Source organism: Zeus faber (genome assembly GCF_960531495.2).
Source record: "Zeus faber genome assembly, chromosome: 11".
NCBI lineage: Eukaryota > Metazoa > Chordata > Actinopteri > Zeiformes > Zeidae > Zeus > Zeus faber.
The window spans coordinates 17045163-17064785 of NC_137205.1; positions in this window are offsets into that span (position 1 = coordinate 17045163).

Here is a 19623-nt window from a genome sequence, read left to right on the forward strand (position 1 = left end):
ACAGAAAGGAGACGGTGGCTCGGACGACCGCTCCGCACAGTTGTGGCGAGAAGAAAAAACATCTCAGAATGCGCAACGCGTCGAAACCTTGAGGCGGGTGGGCTACAACGGCAGAACTCCCGTCAGCCAAGAACAGAAAGCTGAGGCTGCATTGGGCACAGGCTCACCAGCTGAGGACTGGAAAAACGTAGCCTGGTCTGAGAAATCTTGATTTCTGCTGAGGCACACAGATGGTCAGAATTTGGCGGCAACAGCATGAATCCATGGACCCAACCTGCCTTGTGTTAACAGCCCAGGCTGGTGGCCGGTGGTGTAACGGGGTGGGGGATTTTTTTTTCTTGGGACTCTGACAGCCTATTTGAGTGTTGTCGCTGACCATGTGCATCCTTCCCTTCGTGGCCACAACTGACCCGTCTCCTCATGGCTACTTCCAGCATGATAATGCACCATGTCCCAAAGGGAAAAGCCGTCTCAAACTGTACGAACATGACAACTTCAGTGGCCTTCCCAGTCGCCGGATCCGAATCCAATAGAGCTTAGGACTCTGGGATGTGATAGAACGGGACATTTTCAGCATGAACTGACAAATCTGCTGGAATTGCGTGATCTAATCATGTCCACATGGACCAGGATCTCAAAGGAATGTTTCCAACATCTTTTGAAATCCATGCCACGAAGAATTGCGGCTGTTTTGAGAGCGAAGGGAGACCCTCCCCAGTATTAGTGTAGTGTTCCTAATAAAGTGCTCAGTCAGTGTATATCCAAGTCAACAACAGTGAGAAAAAAAAAAAAAAGAAACTTTTTTTTTTTTTTTTCCTTCGACAATCCAACCCGATGTGATTTGGAGTCTTATATTCAATTAATGTTAGAGTTTGCTCATGACAAAACCATTGCTGCAAATGCATGTGGGACATATCCAACTGTCCATAAGGAATAAACTTTTGCATGGACTTATCTCCATAAAGCCCCACACTTATCGATGATAACAGGCAGTTTTTTTTAGTTTTTTTTAATTGTTGTTTTGTCAATCTTTATTTGTCGTCATTCTATTTCCTAATGGCAGAAATTCAAGATTCACAGCTGGGGCCGCTTTTTATTTGAGCCGTCACTGTCATTTTATTTTTATTTTTTACATACTTTTCAATGACAATCCTTTTTTCCCTTATTCTCCACGTTGCACATTAGTTATACATATTATTTACACATTATTATATATCAGTCATTTCTCAGAAATGCTTGCCACTCCACTCAGGTCCATGTTTCCATGTCTCTGGGGAGAAGTTACAGGGGCAAACTTAAGAGAGCCGTCCCAAGCATTGGGGGGCAGTACACATATTGACCAACAGGGGGCGACATGAGTCCAAAAACTCCCGGAGGCCTCCTTCGTCTATCGAGCGGTGGAACGTGACGTCTTCATTCACAACAAGCACATCGAGGCTTCTCATTGAAAATGCCCCAAAATGTAGTATAACATAACTTTTTCCGAACCCCATGTTTATATGATTCATATGATATTTTCAACTGAAAAAAATGATAAACATTGCTTACACTGCGACGTCTTCATTTGGATACAATATAATAATAATGAACAATAGATGAGAATATTGTGACAGTATTACATCCATTAACATGGGATGTTGTGCAATGTTTATTTCAATGAGAGATTATTAAAATATACTTTGTATGGGCCTGTACACGTGATTAGGCCACTAATTATTCACTTAGCATATTCATTGAATTATTGTGACCGTGACTATTTATGGCTCAGTCAAAACCACACGCACCTGCTCTTTTTGTGCTGAATTCTTGGAAGAATAACAATGTGGAAAACCAACAACAACAACAACAACAACAACAACAACAACAACAACAAAAACAACAATAATAATAATAATAACAACAATAATAAAAATTAGTCTTATGTCAAACAAATGTGTCACACTAAAATGTCCTTTGTTGGTTAAGCTCCACGTCTTGTTTTTTTTAGTGGCAGAAAGACCGAAAAACTTTGCTGTGTGATTTCTATCACTAAAAGAGGAACTATTATGCTCCTTTTTACACAAGTCAAGGTCCTGGAGGTCCACAAAATATGTTTTTCGAAGTTTTTTGCTGAGATCATGCGCTTAGATTATGCTTAGATTATGCATTCGAGCCATTCTAACCTACCTCTGAATCCATTGTGTTCCTGACGTTCGGTTTCAGGGGGAGGAGCCACCCCCCTGAGGCCCCTAGTTCTGTTAGCCAATGGGGTTTGAGCATGGCTTCAGGGTTTCCTTCCATTAACTCCATAACTTTCACTGATTTCACCTTATCAGTCCACCAAAATCTGTTTCTGGACAAATTTGAGGCAAGAAATAAGCAACGCATTTGCTGAATCTTCAATAATATTAGATCTACAAGGCTTCGTTTAAAAGTTTGTTCTGACTTAGGTTGCCGTGCTCCAATCTTGTGGAGGACACGGACACCGCAGCACGACACACCAGGACTCTCGGACGCAGGGATTTTTTGTTAATAAATAAATAGAAACATCTACAATAAAAACACACAATTTGTATTGGATTTGTTTGGAGACACGCACAGCGGCTGGGATGGAGCAGATGACCATGTAAATAAATCCACGATGCGCTGACGTCAGCTCGTGCAGAGAGTAGAAAAAACCTTTGGAAAAACGAGCGTCCAGAGCGGTCGGAAACCTGAGCGTTATGTTCAAAGCGATTACTTTGTCACTAGTTTACCTCATTATTTGACACAATGGCCACGTCTAATATGAACATCCCACATTGTAACATTACATATATCACAGAAAATAAGGAATAGCGTAATAGATCCCATTTAACCAAATAATGTAATTTGAGGAGACAAAAACAAATATAACTTTCAAAGTTCATGAATATTTTACACAGTAACAAACCAAAACAGAATTTGTTAATACATCCTTTAGAACGCATGAAATAGCACATTCTATTATGTTCAAAGTGAAAGTTTTTTTAAATCAAAAATGAGACTTATATAGGATTATTTGTGTTTCTTTTTATATATATATATATACATTTACATTTTTAAACTTTTTTTTTGGCAGTTTTTTTTTTTTGTTTTTTTTTGCAGAGAGCAGTGATGAGGGACAAGAAATGGGTGGTAGAGAGAGAGGGAGAGGCAAATGACCGCATGCTGGAGTTGAACCTCGGATCGACACAAGCTTATCTGGGGCCCATGCATTTACATACAGCAATTTAATGAGGCAGGAGGTATTATTTGTTTTTTGTTTTTTTTTCATCCAAATAATCCCGCTCGGCTTTTCAGAAATTAAAAAAAATAAAAAACTGTTAAACAAAAACTGTTCCAGTCGCATTGTTTGACTTGAGGAAGCAGCACACTGTCATCCATCAACCAAATTAAAATAAACACTTCACCATCAGGCAGGCAGTGTCTTGTGCTGCTCTTCTCTGTCTACATACAGTCTATTGTCTTCCATTTTTTATTTGTCATCTCTTTTTTCACTTGACCCTGAATTCCTCCCGGGAATAAGTGTTATCTTATCTGATCTTACTTCATCCGTCAACTTCTGATGCTGTGACACCTGAATTTACCCCCCGGTGATGAATAAAGTGTTATTTTTTTCAAGTATTTATAGTCTGAGTCTAAAATATACTTTTTATATCTTATGATATTATGCCCTGAAAACATTAAATAACGTTTTAGCTAATATCCAAATAATCAAACTTTACTCCTGCTCTTAATGGAACATCACCCGACTAAGAGCTGGGAAATATACTGTAAGAATGTCTTCATGGAGGCAGACACCTTAAATGGCAGACTTCTCTCCCTGAGAATGAATTCCTTTTGCAGATATTTAGTATTTACTATCCTATATTACCAGCACATGAGAAAAAAAAATAAGCCCAAAAATTGGGCTCCCACTGTGTCATTTCAGATATTTTTTTCTCTCTTCACGCCGGAGGAGGAAGCCCAGCGGCAGTTCACACCGAGGCATCAGGGGTGTGGTCCGCCATGTTCTCGCCTTAGATGCATTGGATTTTGGGGGGGTTGGGGCGGGCCTACAGACCTTCGGGCCTACGGCGGGTGGTGGTGGTGGTGGTGGTACGCAGGGTCAGCCCCCAGCCCCTGCCGGCCCAGACCCCGGCGAGTCTTGGGAAACTTCTCAGCTTGACTTTGAGCCACGGCGTTAAAATTCTGAGGGCAAACACTCGGGCTAAACTGCCAAATCATGTCCTCCTCCTCCTCCTCCTCCTCCTCCTCCCCTGGCTCGCCTGGATTCCGCTGGAAGACGGTTGAGACGTCCGCCTCCCTCCTTTTGAAAGGTTGATGTTTTTTTTGTCCCCCCCCCCCCCCCCGCCATCACCTGCGGGTGGTTTCACATTGTTTCTTTTCGATGATTATCCGTGTTCTCAGAAAATACAGTCTCCTATCTTCTCGGCCGCAGGGTTCTCAGGCTTCCGTCCTAGCTTTCGAGGACATTTCCCCGACCACCGAAATGGTTGACTCACTCCTTCGGATTACCCGCTCTGAAATCAATAATAAATTAATGATTGCAATAATTTCCAAAGTGATGTATGAAGTGGCAGAGGGAGGAAGGCAGGAATGGCCTTCGACGAGTCACAACCAACATCACACCCTTCTGAGACTTTCCCCGACGGCCGGCCCCGGCTGCCGTAGTGCCCAAACAGATACCAGGAAATCCCCTTCAAACGATCAGGTGGTGCTCTGCCCTTTTTCTGCTTCTTCCGTCCTCAGCGTGACTCTTTGTAGCCAACCCATTTTCTAAAACTTCAATTCTCATCTGGAGACACCTCCGACTGTGCACAACCACCAGACTGTAGCTGCCCCAGCACTTTCCACTTTCCGCAGGCCCGGGCCAGTTTCTACGGACGCTTCCACCGCCACCGCCAGTGTTTGCCGAGCCAGATCAGAGCGCTCCGGCCGCAGGGCAGGTTGTTGACACACGGCATTTTGCGCTGGGCAAAGTTTGAACAGGACTTATCAAGGCCTTGACACCCTCAGAAGGACGGGGCCGACGGTTTCTCTTCTGACTCCCTCGCACCTCCTCGAGACCCCGCTCGGATGGACCGCAACAGGTTCCACCGACTCTGCCAGAGGAGGAGGAGGAGGGAGCCCGGGGGGAAAGAGCTCGCAGAGATTCGGAAACGGGATAACAAACTCTTGCAGAAAACCACTGAACCACATAAACTCATCTACTGTACACGCTCTCACTAAAGCTAACTCTAGCTACACAGAAAGTACAATGGAAGACTCGAGGAGATGAATGTCCAAGGTCAAATGTCCAATTTCACATTCATAACAGTGACTGAGAATGTGTGCCCGTTACGCATTGGGATTTTTTATTTTTTTTTCCATTCGATTATACCGTTTTTCCCACCAAAGTTAGCTTCCGGAATTTCAGCGCGCGTAGAGGGGCCAAAATCCGAGCTCCCACCCAGGTGTCCTGTTCACATCAGAGCCGCGCGGAGGTGGAGCCGAATTCGTTTGACCCGGGACTGAGACCCGTGTTTTTCCTTTCCCACCGGCGACAAATGCTGGATGTTAAGGGGCGTTAGCGGGGAAAATGGGTATTAGAAAACAGAGGGAAATAAATAATTCTACAATAAAAACAGTTTTTATTTGCTTTGTTTGGGGGAAAAAAATGTCTCTGATCCGAGCCGCGCCTCCGCCGCAGAGCTGCTCCGCGGAGCGTGATGCTCAGTATAATGGTACGGTCCACTTTAGGGGTGTCTGAAACCATATTACAAGATTCTTCCAGGCATGAAAAGGGGAAATATATTGTAATGTTTACGATTACAAGTAAGAAGGATATACAACTGTTTCGACCCCTCCCGACACACACACCCACACACACACACACACACACAATCCCCCCCGTAATTTGAACTATGGTTGTAGGGCTATCATTACACTATTTTCATTTACTGCGGAGAAGGGAAAATATATACGCCACTGTAGGGTACTTTGGCCTTCACCCCTTTTCACTAACGGTGTGCAGTAATTAGCGCTGCACGCTTTCTTACATATCCTGTGCTGGCTATCGCCTCCCCTCTCAGATAGCAGCGCTCTAATCTGGGCCTTATCTCTTCCTGGCCGGGAGCAAAGTGAAGCAACAGAAGTGAAACACCTTGGACACTCATTGATAAGGACGGAAACGCCGGCCGACCAGAGGAGCCTGAGGCTCCAGGAGTTCCAAAATGAACTCGGACCGCCTTGGATCGGCGCCAGTATATGCAGGGGGAAAAAAGAAAAAAGAAAGAAGAAATTAGCACATTTATTGCAAAATGATGGCGAAGATTGAAATGTGATTGCGTTGGAGTAGAGGTCCTCTTACTGCGGTTTAATGCGGCTGACCTTCTTTTTTTTTTTCGCCCCGTTCCAGCTCTTCACCTTTTTGCCCTCGCTTCTGAGTTAAGACGTTTGATTGCATTTCATTTCACATATTGAACTGTGCTGAGTGACCGCGATGCCTCCGGGTGAGGTGACCTCCGAGTGGGTCTAAATGACAATGTGATGCTAATAATTTAGAGTGGTGTGTGATCTCCGTGGGTCGCCCCAACCCCCTCTTTCGTCCTCAGTGGAACCCTGTAATTATTCCCCCGAATGACAATGGCTCATTCTCCCAGCGATGACACAACGTTATGACTGCATCATCTGACCGGGGCTCTGCGGAGACCGGCCATGTGCATGCTGGTTCCCTTGCCACGGGGTCAACGCACACATGGGTGATGGAGAAAACACCAGTTCCTATACAGTGTTGTGATGGGATGCAGCCATGTGACACTTAAAGGTTTACTGTGGAAATACCATAGAAAGACTGTGGTGCTTCTCTATTTGTTATTTTTGTTTGTTGTGTTTATTCTTAACGGACTTGGAAAAAACATATAAACCCCACGGCAGTAACTCCCCACTAATAATATTCTACATTTAACTTATCTATAATTTCCCTGTCGTGTGTTTGCAAAAACAAACCATAGAGGCTTTAAAGCAGCAACATAATAATACTATAAAGAATTTCCACATCGCATGGAAAACTTATAAAAGATCATTCAAGAACTGAGTATTTCTGTCCATCTGTCTATCCGTCTGCCCGTCTGTCTTTATTATTTCATTTTTGTTTGTTTGTTTATGTATTTATTTTTAATTAAAAGTAAAATTAAAACTGAAATAAAAAAGTGTAAAAAAGGAAAATGTATACAATATCCAGTAGCTTGCCCATAGGTGCCCCAATAAAATTTCTCAAATTAGCTTCTGTGTCGAAAAATGCTCAACTCAACTGAGAAATGTTAATTGATGAGGGTTTTTATTTTACCCCGATTAAACAAACTTCATTATCCTATTCCAATCAAATGTTGCCAGTGACCTCCATAAGTCCCGTAACCAAATTGTGTGGATGACTTTGCACATCTGTAGATCTGCAGAAGAGTTATGGAAGCCACCCCCGCCCCGTCGTTTCCATCCTTCCCATCCCAGTCTCGCTCTCTCGCTCTCTCGCTCTCTCAGCCCGTCTTCCCCCTCTCCGTCCGTCACGTTGTGCACGGAGGTTTCTTTTGGCTGACTCAGGTCAAAAAGCAGCATCGGTGATGTCACTGAACTCCACAAAGGACCTGTATGTGCTCTGGTCTGGTCCACGTCATGGAACATTCCCCTCCTCCTTCCTCCTTCCTCCTTTCTTCCTTTCTGTCTTTCATTCTAACTTCCACTGTCAGGTGAAAGAGGAGAATCACATGCTAAAAATAAACTCAATTGCATTCCTTTCTCCATTGCCCCACACACTCCCTGGTTTCACCTCATATCATATGATAAACCATTATTTATTGTAGACACAAATTTTGTAATAACTAGTATTAACATAGTTATAACTAGTAATAACATAATTATTTAAAATTATTGTTTCATCCATGTCTGAATTATTGGATATATATTTATTCATCCTGTAAATTGTATCCATCTATATCTATATTTTATTTCAGACCCATTGACATACTAACAACTACAGTATACTGCCACTTAGCCCCAACTAGAGCCTTTTAGTTGAATTCAATTTAGCCTGTGCATAAAATCGCATTTTGTATATTATGTCGATTATTTTATATATTTGCTTTATTTATGTATTTTTTTGTTTTGTTTTTTGCTATTTTTGTTTTAATTTATTTGGAAATGTTGTATTTTGTAAATGTTGCTCTTTATGTATATTTGCCTCTTTTTGGTATCAATAAGGCAAATTTTCTTCAGATATTTGTATATATTTGGCAGTTTTGTTTTTTTTAATCTGGCAATTGTATCTTTCTATTTTTGTAGGAAACGATCAGTCTGTTTGAAAACAAACTACATTTCTTTAAGAATGATTTGTTATTAACTCCCTTTCAGTTAAAATACTGCAGGCAAGCATTAGGGCGTCTATTTTTTTCAATGCATCATATCTCACCACAACAAATTTCATGTATATAAAAAAATGTACTTGGCTGAATAAACAGATTCTGATCCAAATTCTAGAACGGGATTAAACCGGAGGCAGAGATCGCAGGTAAACAACATGGACTCTCCAAGTCTCTGGCGGTGTTTTTTTTCGTCCCATTTCTCCTCTCCCTCTCTCGTTCCCCTTCTTCTCCTCTTTCTTTCTATCTTCATCCTCTTCCACCTCAACCCGGCTCTTTCATCGGGGCTCACTGGGTTCGGGGCGAGCAGAAGAAAAGACCCATTCTTCCTCCTCCTCCAGTCGCAGAAACGCTGATTTAATGAAAGAGTGATGACACCTAATCGCCTTTTCCAGAGCATTGCACCTGCGTCATTATTACCCGTGGACCCTCCTCCTCCTCTACGTGTTTATTTCCTCCCCTCCGTTGGGCAGAGGTGCAGGGCTATACCTCCGTACCCTGTGTGGTCGGGCAGATCCGAGGCCTTCTTAGGTGTTTCCACCGGGGGATTTCGGCATCGGACCGTGGCCATGGGATTAATACATCCAGAGAAGGCCAGGGGTGGAATGAACAATGGCATACTTCAAGGGCTTTAAAACAGTGTCTTATTACCTAGTGTGTGTGGGGGGGGTCTATCTCTGATACATTTCGGGACAAGGAAAAACAGGAAAAGGTCAACGGGGTTCATTTAGAAAGAATCGTATGGACATGCACAGATCTGGTAGTAAAATGTTTTGGGCCCCAAAAATGTATGTTAGTTTTCAATCCAGGCCTTGTTAAGATGTGGGTTCCCTTCATTTTTAACTAGAAATAACACAAACTCACGAAACACTTTCTGTCGAGAAACTTACCACTCGGCGCCAACGTCTCACTGTGCTTCAATGCAGTTCAATGGGGCAAATGTTTGAGCTTTAAAAAAAAAAGTATATATCCTTTTATGAAAATAGTAAAGTCGTATTACTCTCTCCTGTGTCTGAGTGTATGTTTTGAAGTAACAGTAATCTCACATTTAATTTAAAATGGCCTGTTGCATTTGCCGCAGTACATCCAAAGAGTAAGGTTGTAGTAGGAGGCACTGCAGCTTCCTGTTTCAAGTCTCCTGGCTTAGGTTTCCAGTAAGAAGCGCTGCAACTTCCTGTTTCAAGTCTATTGGGTTAGGTTCCCCATAGGAAGCACTGCAACTTCCTGTTTCAAGTGTCTTGGGTTAGGTTCCCCGTAGGAAGCGCTGCTACTTCCTGTTTCAAGTCTCTTGCATTATATTCCCATTTGGAAACAACACGACTTCCTGTTTCTAGTCTCTTACGTTAGGTTCCTAGTGGGAAGCAATGCACTTTCCTGTTTCTGGTCTGCTACGTTAGGTTCTCTGTGGGAATCAGCACAACTCCTTGTTGCTAGTCTCTTGGGTTAGGGTCTTGGTGGGAAATAACACAACTTCCTGCTTCAAGTCTCTTGCTTTAGGTTCTTGGTGGGGAAAAAAAAACGCAACTTCCTGTTTCAAGTCTCTTACGTTACCCTAGCCCTTCAAACTGACTTTCCTGCGGCTCTACTGTATGATAGCTTGTCTGATTTGTTTGTTCATATCGTAAGATCATTATAACACATTTTTGGTGTGTTTCATTAATCTGCAAGAAACAATTACGGTAGTCATTTGGTTTCCATGTTATACATGTCACACCAATGTTGCCCCAATTAAACATGTTCACATTTATTGTCGTGTATTTACGACTGAAACAGCATCACAGATTGCAGCATAGTGTATACAGTAATTACAGCTGAGTCCAGGGCCTGAGCAGCAGAGCGCACGGACAAAGCTCATTCACTTGCGCGCACAAAGAGGATGTATGTGGACATATGCACGCAACAGCCAAGGAAGCAGATGGAGAATTTGGACGTGGCGGCACGCGTGGCGCGGATGGTCCGGCTGTTAAGTTGCGGCTCCAGGTTATTACTGTATAAAATTACAAACAATTACAGCATAATGTATATATATATATATATATATATGTATATATATATATATATGTATACATATATACATATATACATATATATGTATATATATGTGTGTGTGTGTATATATATATATATATATATATATATATATATATATATATATATATATATATATATATATATATATATATATATATATATATATATATATTATATGCAGCCAAAAAGAGCAGTTTTGGAGGAAATCTGAGATTTAAAAAAAATGTTGGAACATTGCAAGTACTTGACAGGTTACTTAAAATACAGTGGGACGAAAAAATGTCTTGCCCCTCTCCTCCTTTTTTTCTTTCCATTTCCTCCTTTATCCACCCCTGCTTTTTTCTGCCATTTTGCTGTCTGACAAGCCCAGTGCATTCTGGGTTTCTGAGGGGTTTGGTTAAAAAAAAACCAAAAAAAAACATGTGCTAAGTATAATACACCACTCCGGGCAGCGTGTCTCTCCCTCTCTCCCGCCTTCATCCCTTCTTCCCCCCCTCCCCCACCCCCTCACTCCACAGCGGGTCAGCCCCCGTCCCCGTCTTAATTGGGGGGACGGCCCAGCGGTGGCGGCCCCAAACCTCCAGGAGCCCGGGCTCCTGCGTTCTAATATTACGCTCAAAAGGAAATTGTCCTCCGCGATTTCCTGAGATCCAATATTCCAGAGTAGCGTTGGGGAGTGAAGTTAAGTTAAGTGTAATGGGTTTATTAGATTTGGGAGGAGAACCCCCCCCCCCCCGCACCCACCCAGTGCTCCAAGAGCTGGCACTGGGATGATGGGTTCACCACGGACTGACTGACTGCCATAAAAAAAAAATCACATGAATTACATTGTTATGTCCGCGAGTTATGACTGTTTCTCCGGCATAAGAAATGAGTTACAGCTGTAACTGAAACTTACTATAACACTGGAATCATGTTGAGGTGATATTCAGACTACTACAGGTCCACTACTATCAGACCTATACTATAGGTACTACTATGGGTACTGTAGGCGACAGATTTGCAGCCAGTTAGTCATTATCCCTTACATACCTTAAGTACTTTCAAGAGCATGTACCTTTGCACAGGTCGTAATGTAATTGTGGTACTTTCACTTTTACCAGAGTAATTTTGCCTCAGAGTCTGTACTTTTTCTGAAGTAAAAGGTCTGAGTACCTCTTCCATTCTAAACCTTTGTCTGTACTACAGCCGGGCTAGACATTGCTCAGTGACTCATGCATGTGACGGAGGCTAGGGTGCTTAGCGGTTAGCACTTGTGGCTCAATGGAAAGTCAAGAGAGACATATTGACACAAAGATGAGTTTTTTTTAGAGTGTGCTTTTATCACTGCTCACCTGTCTGTGTGACGGGGTGACTGGGCGACAAACAGAGAGGGTGACAAAGAGCCTGGGACTCACCAAACGGGTTATCAGGAAGCCATGACCCCCCCCCCTTATCACTCTGCACACTCTGTAATTAAAAATCTAGAGTTACCTCAGCGCCTACACCTCAGCGCACTCCCCGATAGTCATGAGCTGGGAACCTTTTGGAAACTTTTCGATTGAAGTCGATTACTCAGGCCTGTCTCTTCTAATGACGGGTATTCGTGGGTCCACGAAGGAAGAAGTCCATCTGCCAGAAGGACATCTGCAAAAAGGACATCTGCAAAAAGGACATCCGCAAGAAGCCAATCTACAAAACGGACACACAGTATGCAAGAAGGACATCTGCAAAAAGGACATCTGCAAAAGGACATCTACAAGAAGTCATCTACAAAAAGGACATCTACAAGAAGTCATCTACAAAAAGGACATCCGCAAGAAGCCAATCTGCAAAACGGACACACAGTATGCAAGAAGGACATCTGCAAAATGGACATCTGCAATAAGTCCATCTGCAAAAAGGACATCTACAAGAAGTCATCTACAAAAAGGACATCTGCAAGAAGTCAATTTGAAAAAGGACTTGTGCAAGAAGTCAATATGCAAAAAGGACATACAGTATGCAAGAAGGACATCTGCAAAAAGGACATACAGTATGCAAGAAGGACATCTGCAAAAAGGACATCTGCAAGAAGTCCATCTGAAGACATGAAAACCTTCTCAGATTCTGGTGCCAGAAACAAATATCTGATCAAACAGGGTCCATGGCCTTATGTGAATCCCATTGAGGGTCTTTGATATGAAAAAAGCTTGAGAGTCACGTATTTAGCAGACTGTGATTTAGTGTTGCAAGACCAGCAAACAATGTGCGCATAGGTAACAAATCTTTTAAATGACTCGGGATTTGGGAATCACTCCAGTAAAATAATCGTTTGTTTGCTTCATTCGTGACCTAACGTGTATAAAATTGAGGCGTCCTTGATGTGAAAAATGTTGAGAATCACTGCCTTCGAGTGCTAGTGTGTACAGTTAAATGTTGGAGGCTAATGGTAAAAGAAATGCAGCACGACAAATGAAAGTACAGCTACACAGGTCAGGAGGGCAAACTTAGTGCTGTACACAGTGGCACAGTGCTTGCGCCGCTGCCTCACAGCAAGAAGGCGTGGGCTCGATTCCCACCTGGGGTGCTGTTGGCACCGCGCTCAGGTGTACTATTTCACGATCAGGGGCCTCTCTGTGTGGAGTTTGCATGTTCTCCCCGTCCTCCCATGGGGTTTCCTCCACATAACATCCATGAGGATCTCCACCACAAACATGTAGAAGATTGTCGTCCGACCGGCGATGGATGTTGGGAGCTGTTCCCCGAGCACCGCGCTCTTGGATGCCCCCCTGAGGAAGGACAAGTCGAGGATGGATGGAATGCCGAGAGCAAGTTTCACCAGCCACCATTTGATCTGTGTGTTGGTCGGGTGCATGGGTTGTAGAAGCTTTCCTTTCGACTTGGACATTATAAGCTAGGTTCACTTTCCAGCCTAATGGGGTTGCAGTGGTAATAAGTGAAGCTATCTGGCTGAAAACCTCTCACTAAAAGCATAAGGTTGTGTGCAGAATCAAAGGAACACTGTTTAGCGGAGCGACCCCTTTCGACATCAACCAGTTTTTTCGGTCCAGAAGTCGAAAAACGAGGTGAGCGTTTAAAAGTGGAAATCCCTGTTTTTACGCGTGACTAGCACACGTCTTTGTCCTTGGCAGCGGCATAGACATACACAGGCACCTCCTCAACAGGCGCCAGCTGATTTTTATCGCTTTGGAAAACCGACTCCACTTCCCCCTCCACCTCACCGGGGTCCGGCATAAATTTCTCATTGACACGAATGAAAACTAAAGGTAACTCTATAGCAGCTCAGGCCAAAACTCTACCGTCAACAGTCTCAATTATGGATGTATATATATATATATATATATATTTATATATTTATATATAAAGAAAGTAATACCGGTGCTTTATTTTTGTGAAAATAAATGTGTGAGCTTTTAAAACATTCCGTTTGTTTAACTCGTTTTATTTTTTTTCACCCACCCCCCCCACCCCCCTTATTTTGGCAGCATTCAGCTTTTTTTTTTCCAGGAGAGCTTTTTATAAGGAAGGTATTACAAGATGAAGAAGCCTTAAGTTCTCACAGATTTTTTTTTTTTCGTCATTGAAAACAACTAACACGTTACGGTAATGAGGAGGCCAATTAAAACCTTCATTAAGTTACTTGATTACCTGGAGAAAGTTATACGAAATGATACCAGTACACAATCCATGGGCTAAAACTTTAAATCCACTTCATTAACTGAAATTAACATGACACAAGGTGAAAGCAGGGGTGGGTTTATTTGCTATGGCAACTCTTTTATTTTTCCTAAAATATTGGCTCCTTATGCATATTCATCAGCCGGATGGTTAATGAAATCCATGTACCCTTCAGTTCCTGGCATCCCCAAACCAGAGTCAAATCTGGATCCCATCAAGACTTTAGGGGATGTGCGCTTCTTTATAAAAAAATTATCCAAATAAAATTAAAAAATATGTCTTAAAAAAAAATATATATATATATATATAAATAAAAAGTATATATAAATAGGAATATACTGTATATATATATATATATATATATATATATATATATATATATATATATATATATATATATATATATATATATATATATAAATGAATAATAAATAAATGAATGAATGAATAAATAAATAAACAAACAAACAGACAAATGAATAAACAAACAAACAAATAAATAAATAAATAAACAAACAAACAAATAAGTAAATAAATAAATAATTAAATAAATAATTGAATAAATAAATAGATAGATAGATAGATAGATAAATAAATAAATAATCTGTCTCCCAGTGTTAATCAGCCAGTTTAAAGCTGTGTAATTTGCTAGTCGACACTTAACACAGTAATTACCGTGACAGATATGTGGGATCTGATCCTAGAGGGCCAGGCCCTGTTTGCCTGGACAGGGTTACATGGGGACGGACTGCAGTGGAGCGCTGGTCACACCACCATGACGTCATCCATCCATCCACCCTGCTTCTCTTTCACTGTGATATTATATCACACAGGGTGTGGGAAATGGGGGTTTTCCCGAACAGAACTAACACAAATTATACATAAAAAAAAAAAGAAATTGTATTAACAACATATTTCATTTGGAGTATTTTTACTGAGAGATTTTTATTCACAGTGTTCTATCGATGGAGAGAATTTTATTCACAGTTTTTTTTATCAATTGAGACTTTTATGAATAGCTGTTTTTCTCACTTTTCAGGACAAATGAATGTGAATATTTTTACAAGCTGGCTCTGATCGGTGAACCCATCAGTGGAGGTTGTTTGTTAATTTCCACAGCCAATCCCACTGAAAAATGACGAGCCAAGACATAATAATGAGCATGAGAGAGATGATGAGGATGAAGACGAGGGGACGGGATCATCACCATCGCCACCACCACCATCATCACCATCACCACCACCATGATCACCATCACCAGCACCACCATCATCACCATCACCATCATCACCATCAACATCAGCCCCATCACCACCATCATCACCATTATCACCCTCACCATCACCATCACCATCACCATCAGCACCACCACCACCATCACCATCACTGTCATCATCATCTTCACCACCAGCACCATCATCACCATCACCATTACCACCATCATCACTATCATCACTGTCACCATTACCACCACCACCATCACTATCATTATCATCACCACCATCATCACCATCACCATAACAACCACCACCATCACCATCACTATCATCACCATCATCCAAACCACCACCATCACCATCGATAGCTTCCTCATTTAACCTGGACCCACTGCCGTGTTTTCATTTACAATCAACGTCAGAGAGAGAAAATGGCAACTCCTCAGCTTCTCTGAGACACTTCTTCCCCTCCTCCCCTCCTCCCTCCCTCCCTCAAACTGTCATGTCATCTCTGGAGCCACGTCTCGTACGCCTCCTCCAGGGAATAGACCCAGCCCAGACAACGTTGGACGGGGTGGCTATGATGGACGTCATATGGTTTCCATAATGGCCCCGGCCGCTGATCAGCATTTTACAGTTGTCTCGGCCATTACCTCTTATCCTCTGCAAAGAGAGAGGGATTGCATTTGAAGGAGGACAATAACGTCCAAACCAGCAACAGATGTGGCGGCGCAGACAGTCTGGACCAGACCGAGGGGGGGGCGGAGGGGGGTGGGTGCTGTGATTCCAGTCTCTTATGGTGAATATACGGTGTTTAGGGGCCGTCCTGAAAAAGTCTTCAAAAGTCAAAAATGTAAAGACGTGTTTGCGTCCCAGATATAGGCACTTCTTGCTTGTTATGCATTATGTTGTGTGAGTAGTAAAATATTTTTGTTTATCAGCATACTATGTGTTTTAAGATAGCATAGCACTTTCAGGTGTAGGGTTAGGGGTTAGTGTTTGGGTAAGTCAAGAAACAGTATATAATCTGTATGTTTATCTCAGTGTTTGTTTATATATACACATATATATATATATATTACAATTTCTGTTTTTACCTGACTGCACAACACTATTTCAAAATAAGGACAATAAAAATGATTGATTGACTGATTGATTGATTAATTATTTCTATCACTGGAGAACATTAGCGACTGCTTAAGGCTTCTTGTGAAAATCATCCCAGAAGGCAATGGAAAGGAGACCCGTATGTCATTTAAAGAAAATGTCCAGAGCACATCCACACACACCCTCACGTCCCTAAACAGCCAATCAGAATCAAGCAGAGTTAAAAGACAGCAGACCCCTGCAAAATAATTTCTTCTGCATGGTCCCCCTCCCATACACCCCCAAAACACCCCCCTGCACCTCCTCACGAGGCACTTAGCTTCAATTTGTCAGCCTCCCTCATTAAACATGCAGAAAGTAGAGGCCCTCCTCTCTGCATTTAAATGGGAATAAGAAAGCGACCGGGTCAGAGTTCACCTCGGGACGCCTCTCAGCATTGCACAATGTTTTTGTTTTTTTTAGCAAGATAGAACATCTTAAAGTCGTTGATTTTAATTTTTTCAAAGTTGAACATATTTATTATTTGATTATGGCTTCATGCTTGGTATGTTAATTATGAATGATTCCAGGCTTCATAGTTCCAACTATAATAAGGTGCTGTCCAAGTCTTCTTGTCAATAAATGTGGACCCTTATTTTGAAACATTTTCTTTGTTTTGGCAAAGGACTCCAAATTATAGTTGAAATCGATGAGATCATCTGTGTCCAAAAGTCCTTACAAGTCCATATCGATACGGTGATATCTTGATGGTGCCCCCGGACACCCAGAACATGGGCACCCAGAACACGGGCACCCAGAACACGGGCACCCAGAACAGGGGCACCCAGAACACGTACACAGATGTCAGGCGGGCGGCCGGTTCGACTCCGTCTCTGCCCCTGTAGCTGGATCGCAACAACAACAAATCCCGCTGCGTTAGGTCTGGCGGAGCCTCGAGGTAGTCGTGGTATAACGCCACCAACAACTATATGTGTCATTGTCGACATTTACTGAAACTTTGGTTTCTGCTTCTTTTCAACACACATTCCCACTCATCTGTACTGTTGCCGGCTACACAGCGGTCAACTGTCCCAAATGTCTCCATGTGGATCAACTCAATAACCTTCAGACTCCATTCAGGAACTGTCTCTAACAACAAGAACTTTGGTTGGATGTGTGAAGTCTGTATTAAAACCCATATTCAGTGCTCACTGTGAATCAGCGCATCACACTTGTATGTAATCATGTTGAGTTTCTCCGCAAAACACTATGTATGTATATATGTATGTATGCATGTATGTATGTATGCATGTATGTATGTATGCATGTATGTATGAATGTCTGTATGTATGTATGTATGTATGTATGTATGTATGTATGTATGTATGTATGTATGTATGTATGTATGTATGCATGTATGCATGCATGTATGTATCGTATGTTTATGTGTATGTATGAATAAATGTATAAATGTATGTATTGTATGTATGTGTGTGTATATATGTATGTATGTATGTATGTATGTATGTATGTATGTATGTATGTATGTATTTATGTATGTATGTATGCATGTATGTATGAATGTCTGTGTGTATGTATGTATGTATGTATGTATGTATGTATGTATGTATGTATGTATGTATGTATGTATGTATGTATGTATGCATGTATGCATGCATGTATGTATCGTATGTATATGTGTATGTATGAATAAATGTATAAATGTATGTATTGTATGTATGTGTGTGTATATATGTATGTATGTATGTATGTATGTATGTATGTATGTATGTATGTATGTATGTATGTATGTATGTATGGTATGTATGGTATGTATGGTATGTATGTATGTATGTATGTATGTATCGTTTGTATATGTGTATGTATGAATAAATGTATAAATGTATGTATTGTATGTATGTGTGTGTATGTATGTATGTATGTATGTATGTATGTATGTATGTATGTATGTATGTATGTATGTATGTATGTATGTATGTATGTATGTATGCATGTATGCATGTATGTATGTATGCATGTATGTATGAATGTCTGTATGTCTGTATGTATGTATGTATGTATGTATGTATTTATTGTATGTATACGTGCATATATGTATGTGTGTACAATATCAGGCAAAAATATACAACAGCCCTATGTTTAATAAATAAATATCATGAATCTACAGCATAGACATGCATTATCAAACAAAGAAACTAGAATTGCTGTTTAAAGCCACCTATCCGAGACTCTTGTGTCATTAATAGTTCACTTTCACACATTCACACACTTAGCACATGTTTTCTAGTTCCAGGTGCCCTTTTTAACTTTCAACACCTGCCCCTCTTAAGGTCTCTTCACGGGCCATTTTCCTTAGATCTTTCACTTTCCTTAAAATAACCCCCATCACAACGTCTCGGGATTTGATTCAGCTTTACATCGAGGGAGACTGAATCCTGGCTCATAGTTTGATAGACATCATCATTAGCTTATGAATACCCATGAATATATGGAAGAAACTAATAACAGCAATTTAACTTGATCTGTTAGCTATTTAACCATCTTTCAAAATCTCCAGCATTTGCAGATGACAGTCTGCTCTACATATAAGGATTACATTTTTTTGACGAGACTCACATTTTATTATTATTATTATTACAGATTGTTTCTTCAACCCCAACTGGCGTTTCTTGTAATCATACAAGTTTTGGATTCCGTCCTGCAGCCGCACAGACAGGGCCGAAACTGAATAGGGATTAATGTGCGTATGTGGTCATGGCAGCTACTTGTTAAGTTACCACGTCCTGTAAAAAAAAACTGAAAGGGATACTTATTATGTCTTAATGCGTTAGTGAACTCTGTTTTATGAGGATTTAACGCTTCCCCCTGTGAGACTATAATCTTTAGCTTTATTTTTTAAGGGGTAGTTTTTACGCGACCCCTCATCATTACCTATACATTCTCACACACAAGAACTGGTGTATGTATGATTCCAATTAGAAAAAAATGTAATAGGTCAACTAAAAAAAGTATATATATATATATATATTCTATATAAATAAAATAAATTATATATTTTTTTATGTATTATTTATATTATTATTTTTTATAATTTTTATTATATATTTATTTATTTATTTATTTATTTATTTTCAAATTTGATTTTGAAAGTGGAGTGCTGAGGAAATGTGCTTGCAGCCTTTAAACAAAAAAAAAGGATAATATAACTCTTA